This window comes from Pelophylax lessonae (assembly GCF_965119305.1).
Source record: "Pelophylax lessonae genome assembly, chromosome: 4".
In the NCBI taxonomy this organism is placed as follows: Eukaryota; Metazoa; Chordata; class Amphibia; order Anura; family Ranidae; genus Pelophylax; species Pelophylax lessonae.
In genome coordinates this window covers 375807307-375830036 of record NC_138771.1, presented here as the reverse complement: position 1 = coordinate 375830036, position 22730 = coordinate 375807307, and positions in this window count along the sequence as shown.

Genomic DNA, 22730 nt, shown 5'->3' with positions numbered 1-22730 from the left:
TTCATTCAAGGGCCAGGTATGGTCTCTGAGGGCCTTTTAAACCACAGCATTGGGCCGGTTATACTTGTAACCCTCTTCCTACACACATAAGACTATGATGTTTGCTTGCCAATGGATGACGCTATCCCTACTACACCTTTAGAGGCCCCATCATAATATTTTTATGTGTGAGATTTTTACCTTGGATACTTTATATCATATACAATATATGTATTGTGACACACACTTAGATGGCTTTACACCATTTTTTTCTTGTTTGTTCCATACAGTGGTTGGCTGTTCCCATGGTCTTGTAGGCATGACCCTCGTCTTGGAACTTTTTTCTTGTTGCTTTGTTTCTTTTTGATGGTGCATATAACAGCTATATATCATCGCTAAAGGTCTAATTTATGTTGCACATCTCATTATTGTTACACCTGTTGTCCATCTCAAGATTCACCAATTAATTGGACAGTGACATTTAGGTTTATGTATGACACAACTGTTCATTCACTGCTGACATACTGTATATGTACAGTATCTCACAAAGTGAGTGCACCCCTCACATTTTTGTAAATATTTTATTATATCTTTTCATGTGACAACACTGCTACAAAGTAAAGTAGTGAGTGTACATCTTGTATAACAGTGTAAATTTTCTGTCCCCTCGAAATTACTTAACACACAGCCATTAATGTCTAAACCACTGGCAACAAAAGTGAGTACACCCCTAAGAGAAAATGTCCAAATTGGGCCCAATTAGTAATTTTCCCTCCCCGGTGTCATGTGACTCGTTAGTGTTACAAGGTCTCAGGTGTGAATGGGAAGCAGGTGTGTGAAATTTGGTGTTATCACTCTCACTCTTTCATACTGGTCACTGGAAGTTCAACATGGCACCTCAAGGCAAAGAACTCTCTAAGGATCTGAATAAAAGAATTGTTGCTCTCCATAAAGATGGTGTTGGCCAAGACCATACAGCGGATTAACAGGACAGGTTCCACTCAGAACAGGCCTCGACATGGTCGACCAAAGAAGTTGAGTGCATGTGCTCAGCGTCATATCCAGAGGTTGTCTTTGGGAAATAGACGTATGAGTGCTGCCAGCATTGCTGCAGAGGTTGAAGGGGTCAGCCTGTCAGTTCTCAGACCATACGCTGCACACTGCATCAAATTGGTCTGCATGGCTGCCATCCCAGAAGGAAGCCTCTTCTAAAGATGATGCACACAAACAGTTTGCTGAAGACAAGCAGACTAAGGACATGGAATTCTGGAACCATGTCCTGTAGTCTGATGAGACCAAGATAAACTTTTTTGGTTCAGATAGTGTCAATCGTGTGTGGCGGCAACCAGGTGAGGAGTACAAAGACAAGTGTGTCTTACCTACAGTCAAGCATGGTAGTGGGAGTGTCATGGTCTGGGGATGCATAAGTGCTGCCAGGACTGGGAAGATACAGTTCTTTGAGGGAACCATGAATGCCAACATACTGTGACATACTGAAGAAGAACATGATCCCCTCCCTTCAGAGACTGGGCCGCAGGGCAGTATTGCAACATGATAATGACCCCAAACACATCTCCAAGATGACCACTGCCTTGCTAAAGAAGCTGAGGGTAAAGGTGATGGAATAGCTAAGCATGTCTCCAGACCTAAACCCTATTGAGCATCTGTGGGGCATCCTCAAAAAGAAGGTGGAGGAATGCAAGGTCTCTAACATCCACCAGCAAAGTGATGTCATCATGGAGGAGTGGAAGAGGACTCCAGTGGCAACCTGTGAAGCTCTGGTGATCTCCATGCCCAAGAGGGTTAGGGCAGTGCTGGAAAATAATGGTGGCCACACAAAATATTGACACTTTGGGCACAATTTGGACATTTTCACTTAGGGGTGTACTCACTTTTATTGCCAGTGGTTTAGACATTAATGGCTGTGTGTTGAGTTATTTTAAGGGGACAGCAAATTTACACTGTTATACAAGCTGCACACTCACTACTTTACATTGTAGCAAAGTGTCATTTCTTCAGTGTTGTCACATGAAAAGATATAATAAAATATTTACAAAAATGTGAGGGGTGTACTCACTTGTGTGAGATACTGTATATATTTGCTTGAATGCATTTTTAAATAAACTTCTTTTTTTGTCATATGTTACACATATTGATTCTTCTTTGTTTTCACTCAAGAGTTATATACTGTATATGCTTGTGTGGTCCTGAGGAAGCTGGGGCTCCCACAAAATGCGTTGGACAATCTACCATTGAACACATATATGAACTTCTATGTTCCCACGAAATGTACCATGATGCTTTGTACTGTATGGTATAATATTTCCGTGTTTTAATACTTATAGGCATTTTTAAACTAGATGCAAGCCCTAACTGGAAAGCATTTAGTTTCCTAAAGCCCTGTGTATATTCGCCAATCTTTTTCATAGAGTATTGTTTTCACTTTTGTTCATCTATTTTTTTGCATCTAAACGCCACTTTCCAGCTTTTTTCAGCCACTTCGTGTCTACATACACTACCCCAAGCATCAGCTGCACATAATTGTTCTGGGCTGATTGACAACAATGGGCCATATCTGCACATTGTGTGTTGGCAGTATTTGTAGCTACTGACTTTTTAATTTTTTTTTGGGGGGGAGGGAGACTCCTCTTAAATGAGAAACGGGCATTACTTTACCTTGGTAACACAATCATAAAAATGCAAAATAGCAAGTTTGGTCAAATGTCCTGGCATGTGATTCTGTTTTTCTTTCCCTAGTCTTATGTATCACAATTTTCCTTGCAAAATGAATATGGTCCACTCTTATTAAAGGCATTGCATACTTGTGCCTTGTCCTAAAGAAATCTCATTTATTTTTATTTTTTCAGCTCACATTGGATGCAGCTAGATCTGCTCATCAAAGCGTGTGTAGCCAACTTTTAGATATGAGTAAAAGGCTGGCTACCAACGTGGATAAATTATGAGATCAAAGGAGGTTGTCTAATGATTCTACTGATCTAGCAATGGATACTTGTGCTCCGACAACAATTCATCCAAGATTGCAGGCAGGACTGCGAGATATATAACGACCACCTGATAGGCATGTCTGGCCTTCTTCACAAAGAATGTGCAGAAAGTAATGCTGACATTCAGCAACTACTATCTACAGTGGGGATCGAAAGTTTGGGTACCCCAGGTAAAAATTTGTATTATTGTGCATAAAGAAGCCAAGGAAAATCTCCAAAAGGCATCAAATTACAGATTAGATACAGGTTGGGCACTCTGCAGAATTTATAGCATGCACTGCCCCCTTTGCAAGGCCGAGACCTGCCAATGTCATGGATTGTTCTCAATCATCATCTGGGAAAACCAGGTGATGTCAATCTCAAAGGTTTTAAATGCCCAGACTCATCTGACCTTGCCCCAACAATCAGCACCATGGGATCTTCTAAGCAGTTGTCTAGAAAACTGAAACTGAAAATAGTTGACGCTCACAAATCTGGAGAAGGCAATAAGAAGAGAGCAAAGCGTTTTCAGATGTCAATATCCTCTGTTCGGAATGTAATTAAGAAATGGCAGTCATCAGAAACAGTGAAAGTTAAAGCAAGATCTGGAAGACCAAGAAAAATATCAGGCAGAACAGCTCGCAGGATTGTGAGAAAAACAATTCAAAACCCACGTTTGACTGCACGATCCCTCCAGAAAGATCTGGCAGACACTGGAGTTGTGGTACACTATTCCACTATAAAGAGATACTTGTACAAATATGGTCTTCAAGGAAGAGTCATCAGAAGAAAACTTCTTCTGCATCCTCACCACAAAAATCAGCGTTTGAACTTTGCATGAACATATAGACAAGCCTGATGCATTTTGGAAACAAGTTCTGTGGACCGATGAGGTTAAAATTTAACTTTTTGGCCGGAATGAGCAAAGGTATGTTTGGAGAAGAAGAGGCACAAAATTTAGTGAAAAGAACCTCTGTCCAACTGTTAAGCATGGGGGTGGATCAATCATGCTTTGGGGTTGTATTGCAGCCAGTGGCACAGGGAACATCTCACGAGTAGAAGGAAAAATGGATTCAATAAAATTTCAGCAAATTTTGGATGGTAACTTGATGCCATCTGTGAAAAAGCTGAAGTTAAAAAGAGGATGGCTTCTACAAATGGATAATGATCCTAAACACACCTCGAAATCCACAGGGGATTACATCAAGCGGCGTAAACTAAAGGTTTTGCCATGGCCTTCACAATCTCCTGACCTCAACATAATTGAAAATCTATGGATAGACCTTAAAAGAGCAGTGCATGACAGACAGCCCAGAAATCTCAAAGAACTGGAAGACTTTTGTAAGGAAGAATGGGCAAAGATACCTCAAACAAGAATTGAAAGACTCTTGGCTGGCTACAAAAAGCGTTTACAAGCTGTGAAACTTGCCAAAGGGGGCAGTATAAGATATTAACTCTGCAGGGTGCCCAAACCTTTGCAGACACCATTTTTTTGTTTTCTGTTATTTTGAAAGTGTAAATGATGGAAATAAAATCTAACTTTTGTTGACATATTATAAGAATGTCTAATCTGTAATTTGATGCCTTTTGGAGATTTTTCCATCTTTCCTTGGCTTCTTTATGCACATTAATACAAATTTTTACCTGGGGTGCCCAAACTTTCGATCCCCATTGTATAACTACACTAGTGCAATGGCAAATGTCAGCATGCAACAGATTAATAGCAAAATGCAAGCATGCATGTAGCAGATCTCCTATATCTGCAACATGTACAATGATTCATTATAACAAAAAATGAATTTTACAGGGGTGTTCTTCAAACCCTAGGTGTATAGAATCACACTTCTCAAGGTGACAAAAGCAGAAATTATTTTGGAAATCCCTACTTTATCCCATGCCTGTACCTACTCACATAACCACACTTCACCAAACTCCTTCACCTTTAAAACACCTTTTATGTCATCTTAACTAAGCCCAGGACACCTTACCTACCCTCCCCCAACATATCCCCACAGTCTTGAGCCTATTAATATCGCAGAACAACCTCATCATCCCTCAAAAGCTTAAATAGCACAATTCCATTATCAGTATTCCTTCTTACTCTCTGCCACCCACCCCTCCCCTGTCCTCTTATTATCCCACCCAACATCTAAGAACACACTCTTATCCCTTCCAACCAAATTCAACCCCCCAAGCGCTTCACATCCTCGCCCTCATTCCTCTATTGCCTCTAATCCTCCTTAACCCCCCTCCAACTTTGCCTTCTGCCTCCTCTCTTCCCCCCTCCCCCACTATGTCCTAACACAATACACCCAATCCCCTCCCCCACCATTATATTCTAACATAACACACCCATCCCTCCTCTTACCCCCCCCCCCCCCCATCATGCCCAGGTACAGCACTCCCAAGCCTTCTTAGCCTCTTACTATCATGTTCTAACACAGTGCTCCTAACCCTCCTCTTCCACCCCCCACCATGTCCTAACACACTACACTCAACCTTCCTCTGCCCTCCCACAATCTCCCAACACATTCCTTCTATCCCTCCCAACCAAACTCAGCTTCCTTTAGCCTCCTCCCACATCCTTACAACTTCCTAATTTCTCTATCACTGATCCCCCCCTTCGTAACCCCCTCCAACCCTGCCTCGTCCTCTACGTCCTATTTAAGCCTCTCCCACCTTGGCCCACCACCTTCCTCTACCCACTCCAACCTTGACCAGCCCTCCACACAGCGCCATCTTCCCCACTCACCGACTCCTGTTCATTCAGAGCTCTTTTCTGTGGCCGTGACAGTGCAGTGATGTTCTCACAGCTTGACCATTCAAATGGCCAAAGCCCCTGAACCCAGAAAGAAGACCGGGTGAAGATGGAAGACCTGTCAGCAGTGACAGTGTGCTACTGGAGGGCTTTGTTTAAGGGTAGGTATGTCATGATGTGCTAGTATGTGATGCATATAATGCAGGGGCCTAATTTTTTATTTTTTTTGTGGTTTACACCGCTTGAATAAATACCCTTTCTTTTAATTCACATAATGCATTTCTTGTCTCATTTGCACAAAAAATAGGAATTGTGACTTACCTGTAAAATCCATATCTTGGAGTACACTACAGGACACAGGCATATGATTACTTCCCCATGGGATGAATACGAGGGTGGGCAACAGCTAGCCAATAGAACTGTACCAACAGGCCCATCAAAAGGGGTAAGTTACCCAGGTTCAGAGTGCTGCTGCAAGAACTTTGTGGCTGAAGCTGTCAGCAGAAGACAGAACATACACCTGGTAACTTGAAAAACTATGAACAGAAGAATATGTGGTAGTCTAACAAAGTTGAGCACCAGAGGCTCAATACCTAAAGATCCAGGATGCTCCAACAATGTGATGAAGCATGCATATAATAGCACAGAAGAAGATATTTGATTTTGAGCGTCAGCTTTAGCGATTAACCACATCAATACCAGGCACTTTCACCCCCTTCCTGCATAGGACAGCTTCCAGCATTGTCACATCACTGTACCCATATGACATTTTAACATTTTTTGCACTAAATTAAAGCTCCCTTTTGATGGTATTTAATTACCACTGGCTTTTTTATTTTTTGCTAAATAAGTGAAAAAATCTGTTTTTCTGTGTTTCTGTTCGGAAAATTTTGCAAATAAAAATCTTTCTTCCAAAAATTTGCCAAATAACTTTTTATTCAAGGTTTTGCAATTGTACAAAAAAAAAAGAAAATACTAAATAAATCACAATGTGCTTTGATAGACATACATTTACTTAGTACTAGTACATAGGATTTCTAGCACTTCACAAAAAAATAAGAAGGACAAATAACCAAAAATCTGTTTAATATACATAATAGACCAAAATGTACTGTATATTGCTACATTTCTTTAGTGAAACTAATTAAAATCAGTGTATATTATTAAGGCTCCGTTCACATGTCAGCGTATGGATCGCGGGCAGAACCGCCGCGGTTCCGCCCGCGATCCGGAGATTATTGCAAATCGCGGGACGCCTGTGCATTGCCCGTTGATTTGCAATAGCCCCCCAAACGCTGAGCGATGTTGCCGCGATTTCCTCCTGCCGATTCGCGGTAACATCGCGCAAAAAAAATCGCGGGACGCATTACGCCCAAAAAAGTACAAGAGCTTCTTTGGAGCGTATTGCGTCCCGCAATTTTTTTTGCGCGATGTTACCGCGATTCGGCAGGCGGAAATCGTGGCAACATCGCTCAGCATTCGGGGGGCTATTGCAAATCAACGGGCAACGCACAGGCGTCCCGCGATTTGCAATAATCTCCGGATCGTGGGCGGAACCGCGGCGGTTCTGCCTGCGATCCATACGCTGACATGTGAACGGAGCCTTAGTCTGTAGGAAAGTCCACAAACTATGATATACACTATATTGTCAAACGTATTGGGACACCTGCTTTTACATGCACATGAACTTTAATGGCATCCAAGTCTTAGTCCAAGTATACTACGTCCACAGCCACCCCTCTGTCCAAGGTTTTACTTACCTCCTCATAAAAAGAAATTAGGTTTGTTTGACAACTTCTGTCTTTCATGAATCCATGCTTTCTGTTGCTTAAAAAAAATTTTCCCAGCAAGAACTCATCTATGTGGTCTTTTATTAAACTCTCCAGTATCTTCCCGACTATAGAAGTTAAACTAACAGGTCTGTAGTTACTTGGCAAATACTTTGATCCTTTTTTAAATATAGGCACCACATTGGCCCTACGCCAATCCAGTGGTACTATTCCAGTCCTTAACGAGTCAATAAAAATTAGAAATAAAGGCTTTGAAATTACAGCGCTCAATTCTTTATGAATGCGTGAGTGGATGCCATCTGGTCCAGGCGCATTATCCACCCTTATTCTGTCTAAATATTTCTGGACCATATCGCTTTTGAGCCATTGTGGATCATTTGGGGCTGTGTCAATACCGTCCTCATTATGGTCATGAGCTCCCCCATTCTCCTTTGTATGCACAGGGCTGAAGAAAGTATTTAATAAATTTGCCTTCTCTTTGTCCCCAGTCATTGACTCCTGATTATTTTGTAAAGGTCCTACATGCTCAGACCTAACCTTTTTATTATTAATATATTTGAAGAATTTTTTTGGGTTTGTCCTACTATCTTTTGCAATCTGTCGTACATTTTGAATTTTTGCGTCCTTGATTTCCTTTTTACATATCCTGTTATATTCTTTGTAACAATTAAACAATGATAGTGTTCTTTCATTTTCATATTTTTTAAAAGCTCTTTTCTTTTTATTTATAGCTTTTTTAACTTTGGCCGTGAGCCACATAGGTTTTTTTTTTTAGCCTTTTAAACTTTTTACCCATGGGAATATACTTTGCAATGAGTTTGCATAAAGTCTTTTTGAAAACTTCCCATTTCTGTTCTGTGTTCATCTATGCCAATATTCCCTCTCAGTCTAAATCCTGGCGAGCAGCCCTCATCCTTGGAAAATTTGCTCTCTCTTAAAGTTAAGTGTTTTTGTATTTCCTGTATGCGTTTTTTTTGCTTACAGCTAACATTAAATGTAATCATGTTATGGTCACTGCTACCCAGATGTTCTTTTATATGTACATTATTTTTTTTCAAATATGACTTTTATTAAGGGTTTGTAATAAGGCTGTACAATCAACCGGAGATAAGAAACAAGAACAAAACACCATATAATAATATGATTTAACAATCAACATAAATTTCTTATTTCCGCATACCAAATACAATTATCTAGCAAACAGGGTCTTCTTTCTCCTCTTAACCTTCATCAAATCCATCTCTACCTCTTACCCTTACTATAATCTTCTCCTCTCGGTCTAGACAGCCTCTACCTACCCTATCTTTTCTAATTTTAAATATTTATTAACCAAAATAACCCACAAACACAACCCAAAAAAAAAACAACCAGGGGGACAAAACCTCTCTCCTCTCTCTCTTATCAAGACAACATACTATTGACCCTAGTGTCTCTCGACTTTTTATATTATTTCTGATCCAGAAGTCTTCTTTTGAAAGGATAAATAAGTTCCATGCTCCCCACGTCTCTGTATATTTCTCCCTTTTATGTTGTGCTGACATTACCAAGTCCTCCATTTTATTTATTTCTTCTATTTTCTGAATCCACCCTGCTATTGTTGGTGGTGTTTGTTTTTTCCAGTTAAGGGGTATACATGATCTAGCCGCATTTGCAAAATGACATATCACCGATTTTCTATATCTTTTCACTGGTATGTTATTTAATTGTAGGGGAAAAAAAGCTGGATCCTCTGGAATCTCCGTCTCTGTAAACTTTTGCCTAATCTCTCTCACTTTTTTCCAAAATTCTATCAGTTTAGGACAGTCCCAGAATATGTGCAATAGCGTGCCCTCTTCCTCCAGGCAACGCCAGCAACTATCAGAATTATTAATCAAAATTTTGTGTAACTTGTATGGAGTGTAATACCATCTTGTTAGAATTTTGAAATTTGTCTCTTGATATTTAGTACATATCGAAGATTTAAAGACCAAATTGATCATCTGTTGTCTCTGCTCTGAGGAGAAAACTCTAGACATTTCCCTCTCCCATCTATCCAAATAGGGCAATTTGTACTGCACTTCAGGTATATTTGTCAGGTTATATATTTTGGATATCGCATGTGTAAGGCTTCCTGTATCTGTACAGTATCTTTCATAGGTTGTCATTTGGCGATTATTATTGGGGTTGTGGATTGAGCGTAAAAAGTGAGAAAGTTGCAATGCATTCCAGAAAGGGAGTCTGAAGACATCCGCCTTGTTTACCAACATTTCTAATGTGGGCCATTTGTCCTCTCTCAGGAAGTGTGAGGCCTGAAAAAGACCTGTCTCTCTAAGAGATCTGAAAGGTTGTGCCTCTAAACCCATCATAAATTTTGGATTCCCTAAAACTGGGAATAATGGCGAATCGCGTGAAGAGAGGGAGTTCTGGAGACAGATTTGTGAACATATTTGTAACGTCGTACCTATTAACTTGTGTGTCCTCACCTCTATCGGAAGATGGTCACAGCACCAAACTGCTCTATCAAGGGGGATAGGGGTAAATGCCTGTTCTATTTGTACCCATAGTTTAAAGTCCCCATGTCGACACCAGTCAATTTGCCTTCGCAGGTGAGAAGCCTGGAAATATTTACGCATATCTGGTAGTGACGCTCCCCCTAATTTTTTAGGTAGCGTCAGTAGCTGTCTTGAAAGGCGGGGTTTCTTATGTGCCCAGACAAATTTAATGAATATTGAGTTTATTTGTTTAAAATAATAAGCTGGGATCTTAATAGGTAGTGTTTGAAATAGATATAAAAATCTAGGTAATATAGACATTTTGATCAAATTACACCTGCCAAACCATGAATGCAAACCTGTGTTCCATTTCTCTAATTTAAGACGAATTTCCGTCAGCAGCGAAATAAAATTAAGTTAAAAAATTTGCGCTAGTCTGGCTGGTATAAACGTACCCAGGTATCTTAATGCTCTTTTTGTCCATTTAAATGCAAAATTCTGTTTCAGCTGTAATAATGTTCTACTAGGTAAGTTTATTCCCATAGCTTCTGATTTATTAAAATTTATTTTCAAGTTAGAGATAGCACCATATTGTTCAAACTCCCTGATAAGATTCGGTAATGATATTATCGGATTAATTATTGAGAAAAGTAAATCGTCGGCGTATGCAGAGATCTTATACTGCTTTTTCCCCACCGTAATACCTTCTATGTCTGGGTTTTGTCTTACTTTACACAAAAATGGCTCTAAAGAAAGAACAAAAAGTATGGGGGATAGGGGACACCCCTGCCTCGTCCCATTTTTAATGGAAAAAGGTTCAGAGCGAATCCCATTAACCTTAACTTGGGTTGATGGAGCCGAGTATATGGAGGATATCCATTGCAACATGGATTTACCCAGGCCTATGTGTTTAAGTGTAGCTAACATAAATTTCCAATTAACTCGATCAAACGCCTTTTCTGCATCAGTTCCTATAAAAACGCTTGGTAGTTGAGATCTATCTGCAGCATATAATAGATTCAGTACCTTTGTGGTATTATCTCTTGCCTCTCTGTTCATTATGAATCCCACTTGATCCAAATGAATCAAGGAGTGTAGATGTTGTGTCAATCGAGTTGCTAATATCTTAGTGAAAAGTTTAAGATCTATATTAAGAAGTGATATAGGTCTGTAGCTACCACATAACATTGGGTCTTTGTCTTCCTTAGGTATAACCACTATATGAGCTCTTTTAGTATCTCTGCAAAAGGCAGGATACAATCCTGCACTATTATATAGCTTCAACAGGTGTGGTCCCAGTATTGGTAAAAAAAACTCTATAATATTGCAGCGTATACCCATCTGGCCCTGGTGCTTTCCCTGCTTTCATCGAATTTAGGGCCTGTTGAATTTCAGTCATCCTTATTGGCGAGTCTAATTCCTTACAGATTTCTGTTGATAATTTAGGGAGTTGAGATGAAGTTATATATTCCTCCATCTGTATTGTTGATGAGATTTGATCTGGGAGGTTATATAAAGAGGAGTAAAAATTTCCAAATGTCTCAGCAATTTGTTTAGGTAATTATAGTTTATCACCTTTTGTGGATAAAATTTGAGGGATATATGTGGCTGTCTTAATATCTTTAACGGCCTTCGCAAGTACTCTCCCGCATTTATTCCCTGACTCATAACCTATTTTCCAACTTCTTTGTAGGGAGGCTTTGGCCCTATAGCCCAATAAATCCGCGATTTGTTTCCGTAATGAAATTATTTCTATCTCTAATTCATCTGTTTGAGATCTTTTATGGTTAGTCTCTATCTCATGTAATGTAGATAGCATTGATGTTAGTTTTTTTTCTCTTTCTCTTTTAACCCTGAAACCATGTTTAATCATTACTCCTCGAATGACTTTTTTATGTGCCTCCAACAGAATACCCGGGTCACCTTCTGGGGTTACGTTTATCTGAAAATATTGCTGTAATTCCTCTGTAACATTTCTAAGGATCTCTGGGATCTGTAGTAGGCTCTCATTCAGTCTCCAGAACCTGTTTGCAAATAGGGTGGTTTCAGAGAGTGAGTATAATAACAAAATTGGGGCATGATCCGACCAAGTTATGTTTCCAATTTCTATTTTTTGTATTGCATGTAACTGTCTGTGAGGTATTAAGAAATAATCTATTCTTGCGTATGTTTTATGAACCTGTGAGTAATATGTATAATCTTTTTCTTCCGGATGTATTAGTCGCCACGCATCTATTAGTTGATGTTTATGTAAATCTTGTTTTATACATTTGCCTACCCGTGAAGGCATGGAAGAAAAGCCATTTAGAGTATCCATCTTGGGATTTAGGGAAGCCTTTAGGTCCCCACCTAGTATCAGCTGACCTTCTGAAAAATTCATTAAGTTATTTAGGGTCCGTTTAATAAAAGTGTCTTGTTTGTGGTTTGGCGCATACATGGTTGCTAGTGTCACTTTCGCTCCTCCGATTGAACCTTTAACAAATGCGTATCGCCCTTCTGGGTCCATTTGCATCTCCTGTAGTGTCCATGAGAGTCTATTAGAAATAAGGATTGATACCCCTTTCGATTTGGACAATATATTGGTTGAGTGGTATCCCCATGGGTAATTTTTATTTCTAAGAATGGGTAATTTATTTTCTTTAAAATGTGTCTCCTGGATCAATGCCACATCAATTTGAGACCGTCTTAGATCATTCAGTAACATATGTCTTTTTTCTGGTACGTTAAGGCCTCTTACGTTTAATGACATTACTTTTATGTTTGCCATTTGTTACTTCAGAGAAGAGAGAGGGAGAGAGAAAAAAAAAACCCCTAAAACCCTAAAAACCCCTTCCTATTTCTATTAACAACTATCTGTTATCTAAACGTACACCCTCCCTAAGGTGTGAACGTAGGCCTAAGTGGGATTGTGGCCAGACAGGACTTCAAGGCGGGTCCTGGTCCTTTCCCTAGCAGATCGCCCCGGAATGCTGGGGTAGTGTTGCTAGCCAGTTAGGTATCTTAAATTCTTCTGAACCTATGAAAGCAAACAGGCCTGGTAGGTCTATCATAGAACGTAGGGTATAGAAGAGATTGTTCTTACGAAATGTCACCTTTAGCGGGTATCCCCAGCGATAAGTGTAGCCTAGTTGTCTGCCCCTTTCTAAAACCGGGCGTAGTAGAGCCCTCCAGTAGAGCGTGGCCCTACAGAGATCCGAGAATATTTTAATTTTAGCCCTGTTATACTCAATTAATCCTTTAGACCATGCTTTCCTCATAATCTCCTCTTTTTGCGAGAAGTGTTGAAACTGACATATTACGTCCTTAGGTCTATCAGGGTCTGACAATTTAGGTCCTGGGGCTCTATAAACTCTATCAAGTAATACGGGGCTAGTAGGGCTAGAATCCAGAACTTTAGCAAAAATGTCTCTCATCACCTCCTGCAGATCTTCTCTTTCCGCCGGCTCAGGGAGACCCCTTAACCTGAGATTACTCCGGGCGACTCCGGTCTTCCATGTCCTCCATGTGTAACTACATGGAGGATATCATGTCCAGTGAATCCTTTTTATCTCTCTATATTGTTTGACACTCTGCAGGATAACGCTGCTACCATCTTCTCTCCTGTGGCCACTTTATCTGTTAGAACTCCAATCTCCTTATGAACTTTCTGTATGTCTTTCTGATGGGTCTCTTCCAACCTCAATATCAAGCTTTCAATTTCAGTTCTAGTTGGCAATGCTTGGATTAGTGCTCTAATGTCTGCTTCCATTCCAGCATCCATTACCGCCCCCCTCTCTGGCTGCTTAACGCGAACCTCCACCTCAGCTATTGGTCCCGGCGAGATCGCCGCCGGGTCCATCTCCACCTCCGTACATGTCGCCATCCCGGTCTCCATCTGGCTGGTCTGTGCACAGGTGAAGTAATGCTTTATCTCTGCTGTCGGGCTCAGTATTTGCCTAAGGGTCTGATTACGGGTCTGTCTAGCAGTGCCGCGGGCTTTAGGCTTCTTCCTCGCCGACATTCTTCACCACATGACTAAATTGCTAAAGGCTGGAGCACGTCCTCACCTCGCCATGTTTTAACCACGTCTCCCAAAAAAAAAAAGGGAAGAAGAAAGGAGCCAAACAGTGGGAGAGGTTAGGAACCAAAGATCTTCCAATGGTTAGGTGTATTAATATCTCACTATTTATTATATACGCCCCGTCCGCTGCAGTCTCAGAGAATGTCCTTCCACCCGCAGTGATGTATAAGATACAGTATCTGTGTTACTGAATATAGGTATGGGGTGGACCCCCCTTTCGCCTCTCTAGACCCTCGATCTCAGCAAGCTCTACTGGATCCTTTGGATAACTTAAAGGGTTTAGACCGAAGTTTCTGGCAGTTTTACGATGATATAGTCCTCCTCCTAGTTTTAAATATCTCAATATTTCTCTTAGTATGACCCACTTAGTATGACCCACAACTTGCAGTCATGAAATCTGTCCCTTTAACAACATCCAGAAATGCAAGGGGTAAACTTTCTATATCACCCAATGAAGGTATGGGGAGCCAGCCCCTCTCACCTCCCGGACCACCAGTCGCAGATGGATCTCCTGCTCTCTATCTTTCTCCAAGCAGGCTTTAGCTTGTTGCCTCTCCGGGCTCCCCGGGGGTCACGTTTTCTCTGCTTAGACTGCTGGACGCAGAGTATTCGACTCCTCTCGGCGTCTCTCGGCACCTCGCCCAGCTGATCCTCCTGTTTGCGGTGCGCTATACCAGCCACCTCCTGTGATCCTACTGTCCCGGCTCTCGAACAGGCTGCTCCCGCACGGTGAGTCAGCAGGGGTAGGCGGGCAGGCGGGTGTTGGGGTGCGCGGTCTGCTGCCTAGCAACCGGTTTAAAGGGCCGCTTTTTTTTTTCTTTTTTTTTTTTTCCTCTTTCAACAATTTTTTTTTTCTTTTTTAGTGTAGTTGTGAGGTGTGAGGTCTTTTTGACCCCAGATCTCACAATAAAGAGGACCTGTCATGCCTATTTCTATTACAAGGGATGTTTACATTCCTTGTAATAGGAATAAAAATGATCAAAACATTTTTTTTTTAAACTGTGTAAAAATAAAAAAATAATAAATAAAATAAATAGGAAAAAAAAAAAAAATTAAAGCGCCCTGTCCCCGTTAGCTCGCGCGCAGAAGAAAATGCATACGCAAGTCCCGCCCATGTATATAAACGGTGTTCAAACCATACATGTGAGGTATCGCCGCGATCATTAGAGCGAGAGCAATAATTTGAGCCCTAGACCTCCTCTGTAACTCTAAGCTAGTAACCTGCAGAAATTTTTAAAATGTTGCCTATGGGGATTTTTAAGTACCAATGTTTGGCGCCATTCTGTGAGCATGCACAATTTTGAAGCATGACATGTTGGGTATCTAATTACTCGGCGTAACATTATCTTTCACATTATGGAAAAAAATGGGCTAAATTTACTGTTTTCTTATTTTTTAGTTCAAAAAAAGTGAATTTTTTTCAAAAAAATCGCATTTGGAAGACTGCTGCGCAAATATGGTGTGATAAAAAATATTGCAACGATCTCCATTTTATTCTCTAGGGTCTCTGCTAAAAAAAAATATATAATGTTTGGGGGTTCCAAGCAGTTTTCTAGCAAAAAAAATGATTTTAGCTTGTAAACACCAAGTGTCAAAAATAGGCCCAGTCTTAAAGTGGATAAATGGACAACTTTGTGTAAAGCGCTACTTGGATGTTAGGCCTATGTATGTGGCCAGGCTGTGAAAAAGTGTTACACATGTGGTATCGCCATACTCAGGAGGAATAGCAGAATGTATTTTGGGGTGCAATTTTTGCTATGTACATGCTATGTGTTAGAAATATTGCATAAATGGACAGCTTTGTGTAAAAAAAATGTGTTTTCATTTTCTTTCCACATTTTCCAAAAACTTGTGGAAAAAAATGACATATTCAAAAGACTCATTATGCCTCAAAAATTATACGTTGGGCTGTTTGCTTTCCAAAATGGGGTCATTTTATGGGGGTTTCCATTGTCCTGGTGCTCCAGGGCCTTCAAAAGTACGATAGGTTGTCAGGAAATTATATGTGTAATTTGTGCTCCTAGAATGCCGGACGGTACTACTTGGATGTTAGGCCTCTGTATGTGGCCAGGCTGTGAAAAAGTCTCACACATGTGGTATCGCCATACTCAGGAGGAGTAGTAGAATGTGTTTTGGGGTGTAGTTGCAAGTATACATATGCTGTGTGAGAGAAATAACCTGTTAATACGTCAATTTGTAAAAAAAATAAAAAAAATCTTCATTTTGCAAAGAGTTGTGGGAAAAAATGACAACTTCAAAAAACTCACCATGCCCCTTATTAAATACCTTGGAATGTCTACTTTCCAAAAAGGGGTCATTTGGGGGGTATTTGTACTTTCCTGACTTTTTAGTGTCTCAAGAAATGAGAAAGGCCTTCAGTACATCAGGTGTGGTCAAGTGTGATCAATTTTTAATGAATAGCACCATAACTTGTGGACTCTATAACTTTCACAAAGACCAAATAATATACACTTATTTGGGTTATTTTTACCAAAGATAAGTAGCAGTATAAATTTTGGCCAAAATTTGTGAAGAAAAATTACTCATTTGCTAAATTTTATGACAGAAACAAAGAAAAATGCGTTTTTTCACAATATTTTCAGTCTTTTTTTATTTAAAGCACAAAAAATAAAAAACCCAGTAGTGATTAAATACCATCAAAAGAAAGCTCTATTTGTGTGAAAAAAAGGACGCAATTTTTTTATGGGTACAGTGTTGCATGACTGAGTAATTGTCATTCAAAGTGTGAGAGCGCTGAAAGCTGAAAATCAGTCTGGGCAGGAAGGGGGTGAAAGTGCACTGTAGGCAAGTGGTTAAACAAATCCTCCTACATAACGACATGAAAGACAGATTGCAAAAGATAATAGGACATGTAATGATATCCTGCACTGGATATCCGAAAGCTGTCGCAAGCAACCATTTTGTTCAGGACGCCATGACAGTTTACAAGAGACCCTCACTCAGTGATTCCCCCCCCCCCCCCTCTCTACCTCAATTAACTAAGGAATGCAGGAAGCTGGCACTTCAAAGAAACCTTATCTCAGCACAAGACAGGAAACCTAGCTAGATGTTGTTTCTTCCAGAACAGGCCGGTCGTAAATCTGAGCAAATCCATTAAGGCTGACCAGAGCCGTGTCGTAAATACCACGCAGCCCAGCTGGTCATTAGAAAATGTAACAATACATACACAATTTATAAATGCAGACAGGAAAATGACACATTAACAAAAAGTATATATTTGGATGAGAAATGTCATACTGATCGAATTAAGACCATGCATGACCACGTTAGCTCCTATGGAGGACAAGCTAGCTGTCAGATGGCTTACGGGTCAGAGGTTACTTTGAGATAGCCGGTGTTTGGTATCTATGGATAAAAAAATTCAATGCTGCACAATAATCTTTCAGTTTCAAGGAGGCAACTGGTAGATATTGGAAGATATGAATTATGTTATAAATCTGTCTATACAGGAGGTTCCTTGGTATTGTCGTAAACCTTAGGGCCGCCCATGGCCACTGTGTTTATTGGTCAGGGACATCTGTTAACACCCCCTGCAGTCTCAGAGAAAAAGAGAGAAGCAGATGGGGTTGGAAGTTCTCATGGTAACATCAAGAAGGAACATCTATGAAGTTTGAGAACCGATCACTGGCTCAGCTTCTGAACTCTGGTAACACCAAGGACATTGAATGCAAGTATTCTTACTTCTCAATTCTATATCTTATTTCTCTAATTGCTGAATTATGTCGCTATTTCTTTGAAACACCTTTTTCTGTAAATATTTTATTTGCACCAATTTTAACCTTTTTATTATTAAACTTTATTCTAAAAAGTGTTAATCTTGTCCCTAAGCTCTTAATGCACACTAACAACGAACCTGCCTCTTGAAGAGTGCTACTGTATAGAATAAATCCTCTAAACATTCCTGTATGTGGTGACAGCGCGTGTTACAGATGATTATTCTAAAGTCATAATTGGTATTCCTAAAATTACGAGCGTCCGCTGGGCTCATAATGTAGCGGTGGTGGCAGTGAAAGGGTTAATTGCTTAATTAGCCCGGTGACAATCGCTCTCAGCCTGCTGGCATCTAGATTGTGGTCCCGCAAGCTGGAAAATCTATGTGCCGGGTGGAGCTGAGAGTGGCATTGTTACGCAAGTGACGGCAGGGTGTGAGATTGGCTGGTCCTTGGTCACGAGTTAGTGAGAAGGGCAGGAATCTGATACCCGCCACCGTCACAGGACAAACCCCCAAAAATTCTTCAAATATATTAATAGTAAAAAGGTTAGGTCTGAGCATGTAGGCCCTTTACAAAATAATCAGGAGTGGGTGACTGGGGACAAAGAGAAGGCAAATGTATTAAATACTTTCTTCAGCTCTATATATACAAAGGAGCAGGGGGAGCTCATGACCATAATGAGGATGGCATTGACACAGCCCCAAATGATCCACAATGGCTCAAAAGTGATATGGTCCAGAAATATTTAGACAGAATAAGGGTGGATAAAGCACCTGAACCAGATGGCATCCACCCATGCATCCTAAAAGGATTGAGCGATGTAATTTCAAAGCCTTTGTTTCTAATTTTTAGGGACTCGTTAAGGCTGTTAGTTTAACTTAACTTAAAGTGCGTAAGGGGTTCTTCACTGTAAGAGTGGTAAGGATGTGGAATTCTCTTCCACAAGCAGTAGTATCAGCAGGGAGCATTGATAGTTTCAAAAAACTATTAGATGGGCACCTTAAAGACCACAACATACAGGGGTATACAATGTACGGTAAACAGCAAACACACACACACATCATAGGTTGAACTGGATGGACGGATGTCTTTTTTCAACCTCACTAACTATGTAACTATTTAACTACCCGTAACTTCTATAGTCTGGAAGATACTGGAGAGTTTAATAAAAGACCACATAGATTTCTTGCTGGAAAAAAATATTTTAAGCGACAGACAGCATGGATTCATGAAAGACAGAAGTTGTCAAATAAACCTGATTTATTTTTATGAGGAGGTAAGTAAAACCTTGGACAGAGGGGTGGCTGTGGATGTAGTATACTTGGATTTTGCAAAAGCGTTTGACACAGTTTCCCACACACGGATAATGTGTAAGGTAAAGTCTACTGGCTTGGAAAGATCAGTTTGTAAATGTTTTTAATATCTTTATAAATTATATAGGGTCTGGGATTAAAAGTACCATTTTAGTCTTCAGATGACACCAAGCTTTGCAGTGGAATAACTTCCTTACAAGATGTCTCCAATTTACAAGCTGACCTCAATACACTGTTTCATTGGGCAACTATGTGGCAAATGAGGTTTAATATTGATAAATGTAAAGTTTTGCACTTGGGGGCTAAGAATATGCATGCATCATATGTACTAGGGGGAGTAGAACTGGGGGGATCGGCAGCGGAGAAGGATCCGGATGTTCTGGTAGATCCTAAGCTTAATAATAGCATGCAATGCCAAGCTGCGGTTTCCAAAGCAAGCAAAGTCCTTACTTGCATTAACAGAGGCATGGACTCCAGAGAGAGAGATATCATTTTGCCCCTGTGCAAATCATTAGTAAGACCTCATCTGGAATATGCAGTTCAGTTTTGGGCATCAGTTCTTAAAAAGGATATCGGGGAACTGGAGAAAGTGCAGAGAAGGGCAACCAAACTGATAAGAGGCATGGAGGAGCTCAGCTATGAGGAAAGATTAGAGGAGCTGAATTTATTCTCTCTTGAGCAGAGGAGATTAAGGGGGGATATGATCAACATGTATAAATACATAAGGGGTCCATATACTGAACTTGGGGTTGAGTTGTTCACTTTAAAGCGGAGTTCCGGCCTCAGGGGTCAATTTGAGCTAAAAATACCCCTGGGACAGTCAGGGCTAGTACATTCCATAATGGGTAGCCTCTGAACTGTCCCGGGTCGCACTTACCTGTAAGAAGAAATACTTACCTTGAAAATTTCTTTTCTCAGGTGTGGGCAGCTGAATCCGCAGCGTCCCTCTTCGTGTCCTCTTCCGTGACGTCGGAGTCCCACAATGCACTGCACCGGCCCGCTCGTCACTTCCGGTGCAGGCGCGGCATCCCTGCACAGCTTCTGGGCATGCCCAGAAGCTGTTTAGCAGTGAATGATGTGCCTGCACTGGAAGTGACGAGTGGGGCCGGTGCAGGCGCATTGATTCCTGGGAGCGATGACGTTCAGCTCCCAGGAATCATCGTAAACCGGATGTGATGGCACGGGCCGTGGCCGCAGAGGGAGAAAGTGGAAGGAAGGTGATTATATTTTCTTCTATAATAAGGTAAGTAAACAAAAAAAAAATCGCCAGTATCCACTTCCTTTTCAGGTTCCCCTCAGCAAGCTGATGGCCCAAAATCGATTTTTCAACCTGACTAGCTATGTAAATAAGGTTGTACCGGTTTACTTACTGCCATCTTTGCCCTACATCCATTCAAAGGGCAGAATTAACACATGATCTCTCAGCCCTGAAAAGCAAGGGGCGGAAAGCTGAAGTTACATCAGTGAGGAGAGCTCAGAGGAGCTGATTGGAGGGAAGATAAGCACCCTCCTTCACACAGGTACAGAGTTAAGGCTGTTAATCACAGGTTGTGCCCTTCCCTGTCACCATTTTTCTCCTGGTATAGGGGAAAACCCGTCAGAAGTGATTTAAACACATAGCAGAGGAACAAAGCAGCGGACAGAAATTACACGTGCTCTGGATTGAGACAAGTACACACTATAGTTTTTTTTTTTTTTTTTTTTTTTTTTTTTCAAATATTTTATTGAGTTATAAAGATGTAAAAGTACAAACATACATTCAGCACAAGTTGACATATGTAAAAATACAGAATGGCTTATAACGAGCAATATTGGTAATCAAGGGAGCATAGGACAACAACCCCCTGTGGGGCTTACACATAGTTAAGTATAGACCTGCAGCGTGAAGGAGTAGGTGGTAAATGAAGAGGTAAGAGGAAGGGGCAAGAAAGAGGAAACGAGCCATCAGGGGATCGGAGCATTCAAGTCAGACAGGGCCGCAGTGAGGCCCATACCCTGGGTGAACAGTACCCAGGGACGGGAGACAGGGGAGTCGTCCGAAAGGGGAGTCGGCAAATGAGTCACTAAATTGCATAAAGGAGGGGGGGCCAGTTGACCGGGCCTGCCCAGTAACAACTAGGCTCCCAGGACAAAAGGAGGTGGATGAGGATGTAGGGAAGGGGAGGGGGAGGTGGAGGGGAGTAAAGGTGGGGAGGGGGGAAGGAAGAGAGAAAAAAAAAAAAAAAAAGGGGGGGGGAGTAGGGAAGGTGGATAGAGAGATGAGCCCAGAGAACGGAGTATCCGGTGAAGTGGCTAATAGAAATATATACAGACTTTACTGACAGAGTTGAGAGTATTCCGGTGTGGACGTATAGTGGGTCCAACACGCCCATTTTTTGTGATGCTTGGAAGGAGTATCCCTCGCGACAGAAATGAGCTCCTCCATCTCCGCCACCTTAGAGAGGCGTTGGAACCACTGCTTAACGGTGGGCACCTGCGCTGTCTTCCAGAGTGCCGGAATGCATTGTCTGGCGGCATTCACCATAAGTATTGTTAGAGATTTAGAATAGGTCCTACTGGAAGTAGGGGAGTGGTGCAAAAGGTATTGGGCCGGGGTGAAGGCGACATCTGACGTGGTGACCTGCTTTATAATCCTATGAACTTCCGTCCAAAAGGGGGTGAGGCGAGGGCAAGACCAGAAGATGTGCAGGAGCGTGCCAGGTTCAACGTGGCACCTCCAACAGATCTGTGAGGTGGAGGGGAAAAGCTTGTGTAGCCTTGAAGGGGTGTAGTACCAGCGGCTGACCAGCTTGTAACCACTTTCCTGAGAAGTGACATTAAGAGAACATTTGTGATTGTTGGTGTAGATCAGTTCCCAGTCTTCTGGGGTGAAATCAACCGCCAACTCCGCTTCCCAATCCTCACAACGCTTGAGTTTCTTTCGTTCAGGGTCGTCAAGTAAAAGAGAGTGGATGGTAGAAAGAAGCCCGCGAACCGGACCCTCCTGTTGGCACAGGGAGTCAAACGGGGTCGTGGACGATAAGGAGGGGCACGTCCGGAAGACAGACTGAAGATATTGCTTAAGGAGCAAATATGGCCAAGGGGGTAAGGGGGGCAAGCCGGACTTTTCCGAGATGGAGGCTATCGAGAGGGGAGCATCGGTGCCCCAGAGGTGGTGAACCCGCAGTTGATCCTGAGCCCAATGCGAGGATAGGTAGGTACGGTGCATGCCAGGGGGGAAGTCAGGATTCAACCGAACAGGGGACATCGGACCCGGAATTGCAGAAATAGAGTGAGACGCACTTACCGACCGAAAAACTTTGAGAGAGGGACCGATAAGGGGGTGGTGTTTAAGAGAAGCGGGGATGTGCGAGTCTTGGAGCCATGGTGATGAGCGTAGATCCAGGGAAGTAAAACCCTTCTCTAGAGAAACCCAGTCTTTTTGGGGCGCATGTATGTTCCAGTCAACTATTCTGGTAAGGTGGCAAGCTGCATAATAATTATGTAGGTCAGGAAGTCCAATACCTCCTCTGGTTTTAGGCAATGTAAGGATCTTGTAGGAAATGCGGGGTGGTTTGTCTCCCCACAGAAAGGCAGTGCAGATGCGGCGGTGATTCTTGAAAAAGGACCGAGGAATCAGGACAGGAACCGTCTGGAGGACA